Source organism: Triticum urartu, chromosome 2 (genome assembly GCF_003073215.2).
Source record: "Triticum urartu cultivar G1812 chromosome 2, Tu2.1, whole genome shotgun sequence".
NCBI classification, from domain to species: Eukaryota; Viridiplantae; Streptophyta; class Magnoliopsida; order Poales; family Poaceae; genus Triticum; species Triticum urartu.
In genome coordinates, this window is record NC_053023.1 from 348,270,029 (window position 1) to 348,284,523 (window position 14,495).

The window sequence follows — 14,495 nt, forward strand, 5'->3', positions numbered from 1 at the left end:
ACTTCGCATGTGCATTGACTTTAAACATATCAATCGGGCCTGCCCGAAAGATCATTTTCCACTCCCCCGCATCGACCAGATAGTCGACTTGACTGTGAGATGTGAGCGACTGTCTTTTTTAGATGCCTATTCCGGGTACCATCAGATCCGTCTGTATGGGCTTGAAGAGATCAAAACAGCTTTCATCACTCCATTCGGGTGCTTCTGTTATGTTACCATGCCATTCGGCCTTAGGAATGCCGGAGCCACATTCATGAGGATGATTCAGAAGTGTTTGCTCACCCAAATCAGTCATGATGTGGAGGCGTACATGGATGATATTGTGGTCAAGTCACGGAAGGGTTCCGACCTGCTGACTGACCTTGCTGAAACCTTTGCCAACCTCAGAAGGTTTGATATCAAGCTTAATCCGTCAAAATGCACATTCGGGGTTCCTGGCAGAAAGTTACTCGGTTTTCTCGTTTCCGAACGGGGAATCGACGCCAATCCAGAAAAAGTAGGTACTATACTCCGAATGAAAAGTCTTGTGTGAGTGCACGATGTTTAGAAGCTTACTGGTTGCTTGGCCGCCCTAACTCGATTCATATCTCGTCTCGGCGAAAAGGCATTGCCTCTTTACCGATTGATGAAGAAGTCTGACAAGTTCGAGTGGACTCCTGAAGCTGACGCAGCATTCGCAGAGCTCAAAGCTTTGCTCTCCACCCAGCCGGTGCTTGCTGCCCCAATCAACAAGGAGCCTTTGCTGCTTTACATTGCAGCCACAGGACAAGTCGTCAGTACGGTACTTACGGTCGAGCGGGAAGAAGAAGGGAAAACCTTCAAAGTTCAGCGCCCAGTGTACTATATTTCGGAAGTCTTGACCCCATCGAAGCAAAGATATCCTCATTATCAGAAGCTCGTATATGGGATTTATATGACCACAAAGAAAGTTGCCCACTACTTCTCTGATCATTCCATTACAGTTGTCAGCAACGCTCCGTTGTTAGAGATCTTGCATAACAGGGACGCAACTGGTCGAGTGGCAAAATGGGCGATTGAACTCCTTCCTCTAGATATCAAGTTTGAGGCAAAGAAAGCTATCAAGTCCCAGGCAATCGCGGATTTCGTCGCCGAGTGGATTGAACAGCAACTGCCGACTCAGGTTCACTCGGAGCATTGGACCATGTTCTTTGACAGTTCCAAGATGCTAAATGGTTCTGGCACCGGAGTGGTGTTGGTCTCCCCCAGAGGAGATAAACTCAGATATGTTCTTCAAATCCACTTTGATTCCTCTAACAATGAGGCATACGAAGCACTTTTATATGGGTTGCGCATGGCCATTTCACTTGGCGTCCGTCGCCTCATGGTCTATGGCGACTCGGATTTGGTGGTCAACCAAGTGATGAAGGAATGGGACGTCAAAAGTCCAGCCATGACTGGTTATTTCAATGCAGTGAGAAAGCTGGAGAAGAAATTCAAGGGGTTAGGGCTTCATCACATACCCTGACTGAAAAATCAAGCAGCTGATGATCTGCCAAAAATAGGTTCCAAAAGAGAAGCCATTCCTAGCAATGTGTTTTTGGAACACATCCACACACCATCAGTCCAGGAGGATCCCTTCACTTAAGAGGCCCCGCAACCAAAAAGCGCCACGGATCCGATTGAAGTTGAAGTTCCAGCTGTGGTCGACCTGATCATGGAAGTCTTGGTTATCACTCCCGTCTGGACAGAACCGTACATCGCGTACATCCTAAGGAATGAACTCCCAGAAGACAAAGAAGAGGCTCGACAGATCATCCGTCGATCCAAGGCCTTTACAGTCATAAAGGGACTGTTATACAGAGAAAGCGCGACTGGAGTCGGCCAGAAGTGTATTACACCAGAAGAAGGTCAGATGATCCTTAACGATATCCACTCGGGGACCTGTGGTCATCATGCGTCCTCTCGGACCATTGTGGTTAAAGCATACCGAGCGGGGTTCTACTGGCCAAGAGCCAATGAGATGGCAAAAGAGATAGTCGACAAATGTGAAGGATGTCAGTATTACTCCAATATGCCGCACAAGCCCGCGTCAGCCCTGAAAACCATTCCACTCGTCTAGCCTTTCGCTGTTTGGGGGCTAGACATGGTTGGACCACTGAGAATAGGCAGGAGCGGCTTCACTCATGTGCTGGTAGCAGTCGACAAGTTCACCAAATGGATTGAAGCCAAGCCTATCAAGAATCTTGATGCTTGCATCGCTATCAGTTTCATCAGAGAGTTGATATTCAGATATGGAGTTCCACACAGCATCATCACCGACAACGGGTCAAACTTCGATTCCGACAAATTCAGGGCCTTTTGCGCCTCTCAGGTCACCCGGGTCGACTATGCTTCGGTCGCTCACCCCCAGTCGAATGGGCAAGTAGAAAGGGCAAACGGCCTAATTCTCAAAGGACTAAAACCCCGATTGATGCGCGATCTCAAGCATGCAGCAGGTGCATGGGTCGACGAGCTTCCATCAGTCTTTTGGGGATTGAGGACAACCCCGAATCGATCGACCGGAAGAACCCCATTCTTTTTGGTCTACGGAGCCAAGGAAGTCTTACCGAGTGACCTGCTTCACAACGCTCCCAGAGTCGAACTCTACTTAGAAGAAGAAGCAGAACAAGCCCGGCAGGATGCAGTCGACCTCCTAGAAGACGAAAGAGAAATGGCCTTGATTCGATTGACCATCTATCAGCAAGACTTGCGTCGATTCCATGCCAGAAACGTGAAGAGCCGAGCCTTCCAAAAAGGAGACTTAGTCCTCTGAGTGGATCAGCAGAAACCACACAAGCTCGCTCGTACTTGGGAAGGCCCATTCATAGTCACCAGAGTTCTCCACAATGGAGCATACCACCTCTACAATGTCAATCGCCAGATTGATGAGCCACGAGCCTGGAATGCGGAGCTACTCCGCCCCTTTTTTACTTAAATTATCACTCGGATGAGATGTAATAAGACAAACTCCTGTAGTTTATTTATCAAAGACAAGAGAGTTATAATTTTCCCAGTGATTATTTTTTTTTGTTTGCGTAAGAAATTCCCGAGTGGGTGGCTTAGCTGCGAATCCGCTTCGCCTAAGTTTGTAAAGACAGTTTCCTACCGTGTGGCGAGCCAACCTCCCACTCGGGGGCTTAGCTGCAAATCCATTTCACCTAAGTTTGAAAAAATCCTACCGAGTGGAGAGCAATCCTCCCACTCGGGGGCTTAGCTGCAATCCAAGACTCGCCTAAGTTCTCTCACTTAGAGACTTAGCTGCAGTCCAGCACTCGCCTAAGTTTGAAAAAATCCCACCGAGTGGAGAGCCATCCTCCCACTCGGGGGCTTAGCTGTAGTCCAGTACTCGCCTAAGTTCTCTCGCTAGAGACTTAGCTGCAGTCCGGCACTCGCCTAAGTTTGAAAAAATCCTACCGAGTGTATAGCAATCCTCCCACTCGGGGGCTTAGCTGCAGTCCAGTACTCGCCTAAGTTCTCTCACTTAGAGACTTAGCTGCAGTCCGGCACTCGCCTAAGTTTGAAAGAATCCTACCGAGTGGATAGAAAACCGCCCACTCGAGGGCTTACCTGCAGTCCAGAACTCGCCTAAGTACGAAACACATCTCAATCCTCAAGGACGATGAGGGGCAGGTCGACTGCCACCTTCTCCTGGGGAGCTTCGCCACAAATACGATGCGCGATTCATCCCGCTCTACAACAACGAAGTGTGGGTTGACTGCCACCTTCTCCTGGGGAGCTTCGCCACAAATACGATGCGCGATTCATCCCGCTCTACAGCAACGAAGTGCGGGTCGACTGCCACCTTCTCCTGGAGAGCTTCGCCACAAATACAATGTGCGCTCTGTCCCACTCTGTAGTAACAGGGTGTGGGTCGACCGCCGCCTTCCCCTAGGGAGCTTCGCCACAAATACAAGACATGGGTCGACTGCTTCCCTCTCCTTCGGAGCTGCGCTGCGAATACAAAAGTTGTCTCGAATGAAGAATGGGTTCACTCAGCAGGAGATTCATAAAGATATTCAACGGTAAACCAAGTTCAGGTAAATTCTAAAGGTTCCAGATCACAGATCGAAGTACTCGGGCATGCAGCCCGAAAAGGTTTAACAGTTACAAAAACCACTTGGCATTCCGAGGCAAATTTAAGGTGGGACATAAGAGTTTGTTCACTCCGCGGGAGGAGTGCTGGCAGGCTCGACGAACTCATCCAGGTCGACGCCGTTGGCTATCTGAGTGACTGCAGCAATGAAAGTCTCCATAAAGGTTTGGAAGTCAAGTTTCTGGGTGTTGGCGACCTTGATTGCTGCCAGTTTGTCCTGTCGCACCTCCTTGCAGTGGGCACGAACCAAAGACAGAGCCACGTCAGCGCCACACCGAGTAGCAGACTTCTTCCACTCCTGCACTCGGTCTGGGATTTCTTTTAGTCGAGTCATCAGGGACTCAAGATCATTTTGGAGCACAGCCTCTGGCCAAAGTGCCGAGTTAGTCCGCGACATGGCGACCTTCAGTCGAGCCATGTATTCCACGGCACTATCGATGCGAGATTCTAGACGGAGCAGATTCATGGCAGATTCATCTTTCACGGTAGAGTTTGGTTGGATCCAAACCTAGTTCGATCCGCCCAGTCTCCTCTTCAAAGTTCTAGGAAAATTCTGCATTCACGATCCAAGGATAAGTCAATTTTCGTACACTGAGTCGACACAAAAAAAATCAGTTGGAACATAATGTGCACCTACAAGCTTGATGAACAACTTCTTGGCAAGACTTCTCAGATAGCTCTCCAGATCATCCCTCCTGCGAGCAATGCCTTCCATTTTCTCGCCCTGGACGAGATTCGCCTTCTTCCAGCATGAGCACTCCTTGTTGGATTCATTCAGAGCGGTCTTCAGCCTGGTATTCTCTTCTTCTAACTGGCCGACCGAAGCCAGCTTCTGTTCGGCCAGAGTGGTCTTGTCGTCAGCCTCCTTACGAGCAGCAGCCAAATCCTGATCCTTATTCGCCAGAGCTTCTCTCAGTTTTTCTGCAAAGAAATGATGATTGATTCAGGAATAGCAGAAGGGTACTCAAGCCTAAAACTGACCAGTCGACAAACTCGTCTTACCAGCGGCGCCGTCTCTGACCTTTTGCAGCTCTGTCCTAGCCAGCTCCAAATCAAGGTTCAGTTGAATCTGCTGCTTCTCCAAGTCAGCAAAGCGAGCTCCAAGACCACAAGATTTCTGAAATCAAAGGCGAGAAGTGATTTTTACAGCAAAAAACAACAAAGGCAATAAATACTAAGACTATGGTCGACTGCCCGTAGTCCACCATAGTCTGGGGGACTACACCCAGTGGGTGCACTTTGCGTGCCCCCACCGGTTCTGATCCCACTCGACCGGCCCGCCGAAGTCAAGTCCAAAAAAAGGCAGAAAGAGAGAAAGTAGAACTCAGACTACAGTCGACTGCCAGCTGTCCACCGTAGTCTCGGGGACTACACCCAGTGGGTGCACTTAGCGTGCCCCCACCGGTTCTGATCCCACTCAACCAGACCGAGTGAAAGAGAGAAACTACTAGTTTGGTTTATACATTCAGCAAAATACAAAGACTACAGTCGACTGTCAGCAGTCCACCGTAGTCCCGGCGACTACACCCAGTGGGTGCACTCAGCGTGCCCCCACTAGTCCAAAAATTCAATCAGCGCACCCAGTGGGTGTACAGATGCAAAGATTTTCGGAAAGAATCTTCAGGTAGCATATCGTAACAGAACAAGCGGCGACCAACTAACCTGAACGTTGCTATGGAGAGCCGAGCTGGCAGCATAGGCGGCTTGGCTGGCGTCCCGCACCGTCTTCATCTTCTCCATCATAATGCCCGCCTGGCGTATGGCTTCCCTAGCAGCATTCACCTCGTCCTCTGGGACATGATGGGTCGCAAAAACTGAAGGCGGGTCGACAGAGGCCCGAGCAATCGACGAAGAAGGCAAGGCACTCGACAGTGGCTCGGCGAAGGTAACAGAACCCCGATTGACGTCGCCAGTGTCCTGAACGACTGGTTCCGCCCTCGGCGTCGACTGTAGCGCCTCACTTACAGGAGCTCGCCTATTCTTCCTCATCAAAGGCCTCTCGGGCTCTTCATCATCATCAGGGAGGTCAATAATGTTGGGAGTTGTGCAAAGTTCAATTGCCAAAATCATGCCACCCAATGATGCACATTGCAGTTGAATCAACCGAATAAAGATAGTATGGCAGAAATCATACCCGGATTAGAAGTGACCGCATCCTCCATCACCTCATCATCATCCCTGTAAGCCGAGGTCCCGGAAGTGGCAGCGCTGACAGTTCCCAAGTTCGTCCAGTTAAAACAAGAAAAACAAACAGTGTGGAGAGCCGAGTGAATACAAAGCGAGACACTCACGCGGAGGCAACAGGGATATCAATCTTGATCTTCGGCAATGCCTTCCGAGTCTTCGGCTCTGCAACTTTGGGGTGCTTTGCCGCCTTCTCAGTCAGGGTTGGTGAAGATATTCAAGGATGCTTCGAAGACTGACCAGCCTGAGCAGTTGCCTTGTCGCGGGCACTCGACCATTCTTCGTCAAGCTTGGATCGCCTCTCCCTGCGAGGGGGCGACTTGACTTCTTCTCCATCACTTGAGTCGTCGCTTCCTCCATCCCCTTCACCATCGGAAGTCCACTCGCCACTGTTGCCGCCACTCGCCTCGCCTTCCAGAACTTGCTCTTGCTCCCCGTTGGGCATTGAATACATTTCAATAATGGCCTGAAGGAAAGCAAGGAGAGCAAAGTCAGTCGACGCAATATAGGCAGCTGCGCGAGTGAATTCAGGTTACAAGCAAAAAACTCGGAATCAGACCTGCTTTGGTGCACGAGACTGGTCGAATGGGGAAACTCTCCTGGCTCCCCTGGGATTGTCCTTGTTCCCGATAATGCCCGACAACCACTTCTCTAGTGTGTCATTGTCGACCTCCTCTGGATGGATCCGAGTGGAGTCTTCAAGACCCGAATACATCCACATCAGATGGTCTCGAGCTTGAAGAGGCCGGATGCGCCGCTGAAGGAAGACCTCCAAGAGATGCATACTAGTGACCCCCTCACGAATAAGATGGACCACTCGATCGACTAACACCTTCATGTGTGCCTTCTCCTCCGGGAGCACCTTCAAAGGAGAGGGTTTCTCCACTCGGTCCATGGTAAAGGGAGGGAGGCCAGTCGATTGCCCTGGCGTCGACTGGTCTTTACAGTAAAACCAGGTCGACTGCCATCCGCGAACTGAGTCAGGAAGAATCATGGCCGGAAAGGAGCTTTTCCCTCTCGTCTGGATGCCAAGGCCCCCACACATCTGGATCACTTGGGTCCTCTCGTCACTCGGATTAGCCTTTTTCACTGTCTGGGAGCGGCAAGTGAAAATATGCTTGAAAAGACCCCAGTGAGGCTGGCAACCCAGGAAATTCTCACACAGAGAAATGAAAGTGGCGAGATAAACTATTGAGTTGGGGGTAAAATGGTGGAGTTGTGCCTCAAAGAAGTGCAGGAACCCTCGAAAGGAAGGGTGAGGAGGCAAGGAAAATCCATGGTCGACGTGGGTGGCAAGAAGGACATGCTCACCCTCCCGAGGTTGCGGCTCAGGTTCCTTCCCCGGAAGCTGCACTGAGTCGTAGGAGATCATCCCCCCTTCGTCCAGGTCGTCGAGGTCGTATTGGGTAATCCTCGAGTGGATCCAGTCGCCCTGAATCCAGCCCTTCGGCAGGCCAGTCCGCGAGGAAGATCCGCCCCAGCTGGTCGCCTTCCCCTTCGACCTCGCCGTCGCCTTCTTTGCCCGCCCCAGAGCCGCCGTCTTCTCCTTCCCCATTGTCGCCGGCGAGACGCATACGGAGCGGTGATGCTGGGGCGAGAACAAGCGTAGCGGAGGGGCGTGAAGAGGAGAAGAGGAAATGGGAACGCACTGTTCGGGAGACTTCGGTGCAACGCCTTATATGAGGCCACTTCCGAGTGGCTGACGGTTAGGCCCAGGTAGCTCTGTCAAATCCCGTAATGATCGTGCGCGTGATACGTGGCGAAAATGGCGGCGCGGGGATCGAGGCGGCTCCGCTCTATCCCATCCGATTACTGCGGCCTCCCCCGTCCCGCGCGCTTCCCAAAATTCGGATCCCACGAAATCTGCGGGCAGCAAACAACTTGTCAGACCAAAGATCTCCTCCGCACCATCACTCAGAGCCTTACAAGTAAAGAAATTCACTCAACGAAGAATTAAGAATGGATCAAGGCGACTGAAAAGGAAGTTGCTGTCGTCACTCAGGTCTGTTGATCCGAAACAAGATATGCTCACGGCATGAAAAACGAGTCGGAGAAGTTCTCAAATCCTTCCCCACTCAAACCTCGATCCATTCGGGGGCTAATGATGAAGCTATGTACCTAGGGTAGGGTCATGGACCTGTCCCAACTGTCCTACCCAAGGACATCTCTAGAAGAAATCACCTTTCAATCGACCTGGAGGTGTTCCACTCGACAGACTCGAAGACTGTAACATCCCAAATTTTCAATTTGGAATGTTATACATTAGATCATCAATGCATATCATATTTCTTTTGCATTTTGGTTGATCCTAGAAATTCTACGCAACTCAATGACCCACAGAGAGAGTTGAGGATTTCGATATTTTCATATTTGAGTTCTCTCAAATTTTGAGAATAGGATCATTTGATTTTATTTATTTTATCATCAATTATTTCTATTTCAAAACTATGAGAGAGGGAATAAAATGACTTTCCCAAAATAAAGAAATATTGAGGATTTAATAATAAAATCAAATAAGATTTTATCTCGTAGGTTTTCGGTGTTTTATTTGATTTAGGAAAAATGTGCGTTTTCAAAATTGCATTTAGGTCCCAAATAAATGTTCACCCTGTGAGGCTTGATTTTAGAAGCCCGTGGAAATTTATTTCGGAATTTTTGGAGTCCGTTTAGTATTTCTTTTTTTCCTTTTTCCGAGCGGAATATATATATATATATATAACGCGTCGCACGCCGACTGGGCCAAGGCCCAGCCGACGGCCCACCCCGCCGCCTGCGTCTCCCTCCAGGAGACCGGAGCCGCGCCGCCGCCCGAGTCCGGCTCGGGGCCACCGCCGTGCCCCCTCCCCCAAGGCAGCACCCCCTCCCTCTCTTAAATACCGAGCCGCCCCGCCGCCCCTCAGTTCACCCCGCCCCGCCCCGCCAAGCCGTAGCCGCCCCGCCGCCTGCGCTGTTGCCGCTGCCGCGGCGCGCCGCACGCTGCCGCCGCCGCTGCCGCTGCTGCGCCGCCCCGCCGCCCCGCATAGCCACCGCCGCCGCCGGAGCCCCGCCCCGCCGCTGGAGTACCTCGCCGGAGGTATAAACGCCGACGTTCACTGATCCGTTCGTTTTAGCAAACAAGTTCACCGGTTAGTTTATGTTAACGAACGTTCGTTCGATTAACTGTTCGTCAGTTTTCTTTTTCTCGGATTAAATCCGTGATTTATCTGATCGTGATTCCTGATCTAATATTCGTTTTAGTTTATCTTTTCGCTCGTTTATCGGAATCAGGCGATTCAAGCACCTAGAATTTCGTCTCGAAACCCTCTATCCGTTTAACCAACTTTAACAAGATTTTTCTACTGTAAAATATGACCTAGATCCAGATTACTAGAACGAAGTTGTTTTCTTTCGCCGTTTGATTTTTGTTGCTTCGTTCGATTTGATTCTTTTGCCAACCGGAGTTCTTAAGTTGAACCTTCTGGTTAGATCTCTTATTTGAGTTTTACCTATGCATTAGATGAGTACTTATTGTATGCTCGTTTGTTTGTTTGCGATAGAGTATCCGGAGTGCGCCGCCTGTTACTTCGAATCGCTAGGTTTCCCGGATCATCCGCAAGGCAAGTAACACTTTGATCATACCTTCTCTACTACCCAGTTTTATTGCATTAGATCAATCCTCACACATTGCATGATTAGGATCTAATTAAATTGTGGGATGGGAAGTAGATGAGGTAGTACCTATTACCCGTTTATTATCAAACCTTTGGGAGTTACTTCTACGTTTGCTTATTATGCCATGCTATGCTAGTAGACGTGGATTGGGTGAGTGAAATCCATGACAAATGTGAGATTTTTAATTAATGGTTTATCTAAGGTGGCAACCTAAACACACATCTGGGTGGATAGACGTAGCTGGGTATTCTAGGACTTGCCTGTTTTCTTTTGGACCGCCACCCAGGCTCAAAGGGATCATAAGACTATTCATACTAGAAACTTCCGTGTGCAGCCACAAGCTATTATGGGCTCTAGCATAGTTGACTAAGTTGTGCGAACTCTTACAATGGTAGACTAGAAGATGTAGGGGATGTAGGTGGTACGGTCTACCCGATCATAAGGTGCTAGTGCTTCTGAAAGACTATGTCTCGATCATCCGTCTTCTCAAACACCATGTAGTGCGAGAAACCAAACGGAGGCGATCGAGTCTTGTGGGGAAAAGTGCGCAAACCTCTTCAGAGTGTAAAAAACTAATCATGATTAGCCGTGTCCCCGGTTATGGACATCTTGAGTATCTAGTACATAGATTATCATGTGAATCTCAACATGTTACTCTAAATTAATTTTGTTGGGTTATGTTTAATGTTGATGCTTAATTGGGATTGAGAATGCTGTCAACCATTCTCAATGTTTAACAACTACCATGATAGTTAAATAAATTTTATTCCTTTGTAGTAGGGAATAACTGGCTTTTCACAAAAACATATAACCATAGAGCTTTACCACCAGCCAAATATGCATATAGTATAGCTGTTTCATTCCATTACTCTCTATGTGTTACCTTGCCAGCATATTCCATGTGCTGACCCGTTTTCGGTCTGCAACGTTAATGTTACAGACTTTTCAGACGATGATTAAGGAGTTTTAGGTCATGGTCCTATACTCAGTGATGCGGTTGTAGTTGATGGACTCACTTATCTTCCAAGCCTTCCGCTGTTATCGTTATTAGATGGCCTTAAGCCATATTTATTGTAATAAGCTTTCTTATGAGACACTCGATGTAATAAGTGTGTGATTGCTACTCTGCTATAAATCCTCTGAGTATTGTGTGGTGTCAGCATTACTGATCCAGGGATGACACCGGAGCATAGAGGTCAGAATGTTTGAGGTCTGGTCGCTACAGAGATGGTATCAGAGCACACGCTGACTGTAGGACACGACCACTAAGCTAAAAGACCTAGATCACTATTCACTCTCTTCTTCTCTGACTCCTCATCTTTTCTACTCTTTAGGATGGCGGATGCAAGGAACAAGTTCACACAACCGGATGAAGATACACCCTTTGGACGTCACGTGAAGGAAGTCACAAGATACCTGAATATAGGAGTACCAAGCTTCACGGGAACCTACAATGCCACTTTACCTGAAGAAGAGCGCTAGATGATTCAAGTTCAAGTTCCAGGAAGGACGTTCATGCCAGTCACTGAGCCCATCGAGTTTTCTTTTGATGCACCAACTTGGAGTCTAGGAAAAAAGCATGGCAGCTCACATCGCCATGGGACGCAATGGAGAAGTCTACCGCAAGGATCTCAAAGATACTATCTACCAGATTTTTGGGCGCCGAGATGAGCACTGGGAGATGATCAGCACCAGGAAGGATAGATCAATCGCAGCCTTTATCTAGGAGTTAAACCAGCACATTCGATGACAGGAGAACCAGATGTGTGCTGACATGATAGATCTGAAGAAGGCTAAGACAAGAATCAAGGAACTGGAGGAAGAACTCAAGGCTACACGTGAAGATTATGAAGAAGAAATTGAAGTATTGGTGGAGAAGAATGACGACCTGATCAAGAAGATTGGAATATTTATGGGAGGCCCTACGCCAGTAGATGAAGACGAAGAACCCCAGGAAATTAGCCCGGAAGACTACATCATCATCGACGACACCGACTCGGAAGCAGATAGTAGCGATGATGACTATGTTGATGAAGCTGGAGCAGATATCATGGAGTCTGCAACCGAAGAATATTTCTAGTAGACCACCTCTTCAGTAGTAGTAGTAGTCCACCATGTAAATATAGTAGTCCGAGCACTTTTACGATAGTTAGATCGATTGTATGCCTTTGTTTGATTGATTGAAGCGAATTGTTTGCTTTTGCCTCATGTGCATATGGGTAGTGTTTTCTCTTTAGACCCCCTCTATTCTTATATCTCATCTTTTCTAAACCCACAGATGCCTCCAAGACGTGACGCCGGATTTGCCTTCCCACCGAAGCTCACCCAGTTGATCCAGCAGCAGAACACATTGATGCAGTTGCTAGACCAGAACCAGAATTAGGGGAACAATAACAACAACCCACCACCACCACCACCTGTTGCCACTTAGCCCGCTTTCTTAGGCTGAATCCGCCGGTGTTTTCCAGTAGCACTGAGCCGATAGTAGCAGATGATTGGCTCTGCAAGACAGCTAGGGAGTTGACCACAGCAGGATGCATAGATGCGGAGAAGGTGAAGTTTGCCGCACATCATCTAGAAGGACCCGCAACATCATGGTGGGAGAATTTCACAGCCACCTTCCTAGTGGACACTGTCACATGGGAGCAGTTTCAGCAGGCTTTCCGTACTGCCCATGTTTCAGCAGGAGCTATGGCCATGAAGAAGCGTGAGTTTCGTAACTTGCGCCAAGGAGGACGGACAGTTGGCTAGAATGTGGAGGAATTTAGTAAGTTAGCACGTTATGCCCTAGATGACGTTGCTACGGATGCATCTAAGCAGGAGAAGTTTCTAGAAGGACTGAATGATGAGTTGAGCATGCAGTTGATGGTAGCCACCTTCAACAACTACGAGGAGTTGGTAGATCATGCTCTTATGATTGAAGGGAAGCAGCAGCAAATTGAGAATCGCAAGAGGAAATATGGACAAGGAAAGTACAATTCAGGAGCTCAGCAGAAGCCACGTTTTACCCCTAGACCGGGAGGACACTTTCAGCATACCCATGGAGGAGGTAGCTCGCACAATCACAATGGCACCAAGAATGGTAATGGCAATGGAGGAATCAATGGCCAGAACCGCACCAACCCCTCAACCCCAGCCAAGAAGGACCTAAGTCAAGTCACTTGTTTTAAGTGTTCGAAGACAGGACATTATGCCAATGAATGTCTTGAATTACAAAATGGAATTAGCAATGGAAGTTCTGGGAAGAAGCCGAACCCTTTCAACAGGGGACAGGTGAACCACGTTAGCGTGGAGGAGGTTGAAGCTCAGCCCGATGCAGTAATAGATAAGTTTTTGGTTAAGTCATTTACCGCACTCGTTCTTTTTGATACTGGTGCATCGCATTCATACATCTCAAAGGGATTTGTGGATAAATACAACCTATCAACCCAAGCCCTTAGGTTACCCATGTTAGTAACCTCGCCTGGAGCAGAGTATGTGGCTAGTCTATGGTGTGATCGGTTACCATTAAGGATTGGTAACTATGTTTTTCCCTTAGACCTAATAGTATTGGAATCTCAAGGATTGGATGTGATATTAGGCATGGATTGGTTATCAAAGTATGAAGGGAATATTGAATGTGCTAGTAAGTCAATTTTTGCTTACCACCCCGGAAGGGAGAAGGATCAAGTATGTATCCCGGCATGTGCCAAAGAGGACCCAAGTAAATTTCCTAACGGGAGTTGTGCAGGAGGAAGTACCAGTGGTAAGAGATTTCCCTGATGTATTTCCAGAAGAGTTACCAGGCATGCCACCGGATAGAGATATCGAGTTTTTGATTGAGCTATTGCCAGGCACAGGGCCAATATCAAAGAGACCATATAGGATGCCAGCAAATGATTTGGTGGAAATTAAGAAGCAGATTAAGGAGTTACTGGATAAGGGATATATTCCCCCAAGTTCTTCACCTTGGGGATCGCCAGTACTTCTAGTGGAGAAGAAGGATGGATCGTTCAGGATGGTTGTTGATTATCGAGGATTGAATGAAGTAACGATCAAGAACAAGTACCCACTACCAATGATCAACGATCTGTTTGATCGATTGCAAGGAGCTAAGGTATTTTCCAAGATCGATCTGCGATCAGGATACTACCAGTTGAAGATTCGAGAACAGGATATTCCGAAGACAGCTTTTACTACCAGATATGGGCTATATGAGTACACTATTATGTCATTTGGTCTGACTAACGCACCTGCCTATTTTATGAACATGATGAACAAAGTGTTTATGGAGTTTTTGGATAAGTTCGTCGTAGTGTTCATTGATGATATCCTGGTTTACTCGAAGAATGAAGACGAGCATAAGGAGCATTTGCGTTTGGTACTTGGAAAACTCAGAGAACATCAATTATATGCCAAGTTCAGCAAATGTGAGTTTTGGTTGAAGGAAGTAGGATTCCTCGGATATGTTATATCTGGTGAAGGTATAGCAGTAGATCCCGCTAAAGTTGAAACCGTGACCAAGTGGGAAGCCCCAACAACAGTTGGAGAGATCCGAAGTTTTCTTGGACTCGCAGGATACTATCAA